The sequence below is a fragment of the Dasypus novemcinctus genome, chromosome 5 (assembly GCF_030445035.2).
Source record: "Dasypus novemcinctus isolate mDasNov1 chromosome 5, mDasNov1.1.hap2, whole genome shotgun sequence".
In the NCBI taxonomy this organism is placed as follows: Eukaryota; Metazoa; Chordata; class Mammalia; order Cingulata; family Dasypodidae; genus Dasypus; species Dasypus novemcinctus.
The window spans coordinates 157431667-157433824 of NC_080677.1; positions in this window are offsets into that span (position 1 = coordinate 157431667).

Sequence of the window (2158 nt, forward strand, 5' to 3'; positions counted from 1 at the left end):
GAGAATATGAAGGAAGGAGTTGGCTCCAACTTTCTACTATCCCTATTCTACCTAACAGAAAACTGTTAGAACCAGTGAAGCAAGGATAATGTGTAACGCATTCAAGGAAACGTCAAGAAAGAGCGTGTAAGACATTTCAAACCAACTGGTTATGCTGTATCATAATAGATTGTCCAAATCATTGAAGTCACCAGAATTTTCAAGGAACATGTATTTGAGTCAACTTCTAAGGAAAATATTAATTAGGTACAGCTTATTAAATTTTTAAAAACTTTTAATGATTTCAAAATTAACTTTGGCATGGTGTTGTCACGAATTTCACATTGTGTGTTTACCTGATTTCAAGCAATAAGGTGAATTTTTGGTTTTCCCTATTTTATCCATGTGTTCGTTACTTATCTAGAAATTCAAATAAAAGTGACTCTTAGATTTTCAGCATCCCAAAATTTGACCTGGCTCTTGATCTGAAGATAAAAGCCAGATAAATTTTCTTACACTTGCAAAAATACTTTGAATTGACCACATGATATTTACTGAAATTATGACATTATTCTGAAGTTATGAAATACTGAAGATGAGTTCCATGTCATGCTAAAATTGCATCTCTTTGGATCAGATTAATTACAGAAACACAGGAAGGCCCTATCACTAAACATCTCTACAGAGGACACAGCAAAATAAAACCCTGGGTTGAATTTTTAAATCTGGCATAGCTAAGATAAGAAATTTAAAATATGCATGGTTTAAAAATGGTTAGCTGTTTTCCACATTGAAGAATATTTTCCATAAACATATTATTTATCAATATCTTTTTCAGTCAAGAACACTTTTGCCATTGAAGGAAACTTAGAGGTCATCTGATTTAGCCCTTCAATTTATAGAAGTAGAAGTAAGCCTCAAAGAAGTTGAAGTGATTTGCCCAAAATCATGCAGCCATTTAACTATAGCCATGATAATATCAAATGCTCATTAGCTCACAAGGCATTTTATATTCACTATGTCCATTAATTTTAATAACTTGGTTGAAGTAGGTAGTACAGTTTACCTCCTCTTCATTTTTTGAATGAGTAAACGGAGGCAGGGAGAGATTAAATAACTTATCCAAAGTCACAAAATCTCTGAAGAGACAGAACAGATCCACTAGGCCACTCTGCTTCCTTCCGTCAAGGAGCCCCAGCTGCAAATGCAAGCTAAAACCACAATGGGCTACCATTGCACACTCACCAGAAGGAGAATGTCTAATAGCCAAAGGACAAGCTGGTGAGCAGATAGAGCTACTGGAAACGCACACCCTGCCGGTGGGTTGTGACACGGTTCAGCCACGTTGGAGAATGGTTGGGCCGTTTCTCGAAAAGTTCAACATACACCTACCATATGATCCAGCCATCCCACTCTGAGGCTTTCACCCCAAGAAAAGAAAGCATACGTCTGTACATGTTTTTACATAAAGTTCCATAGCACTTTACATATAATTGTCCCAAACTGAAACTGCAACAACACAGATGAAACTGTCACTATGCTGACTGAAAGAAGCCAGGCAGAAAAGAGTACATAGTATATAATTTCATTTACTTAAAATGCTAGAAAATGCAAACTAATCATTTGACAAAAGGCAAATGTGGGAGTAGAAAAGCAGGAAATGGGTGGAGAACTACAAAGGGGGATGAGGACGCTTTCGGTGGACGTGTTCATTACCTTGACTGTGTTGATGATTTCGTGAGTGTATCCCGATGTCAAAAGCTATCAAATTGTGCATTTTTAAATATGAAGTATATTGTGCATTATATTGCATTTCAATTATACCTCCAAAAAACTGTTAAAATCAGAGTGGCCCAGCTGAAGTCAAGATTCTAAGAAATCTAATTAATTACCCATACTTGCTAGATCACACTGATCCCATATATTTCTTTCTACTTTTTTGATTGAAATAAACTCTAAGATTCAAAAAATACACAGATAAAGCAAAAAAAACACCACTAACATTGTCAAACTTTCATGCATTTTAAAGCAGTTGCAATTATTTCTGTGTTCTTCCTAATACATACTGCTATAAATTTTAACAATAAGAAGTGAGTTGTGTTTTGTTTGTTTTGTTTTAGTAAAAGCAAGAATTCAAATCAGTGAGGCATGCTGGTAGAGATGCAAATTAAAACAATCC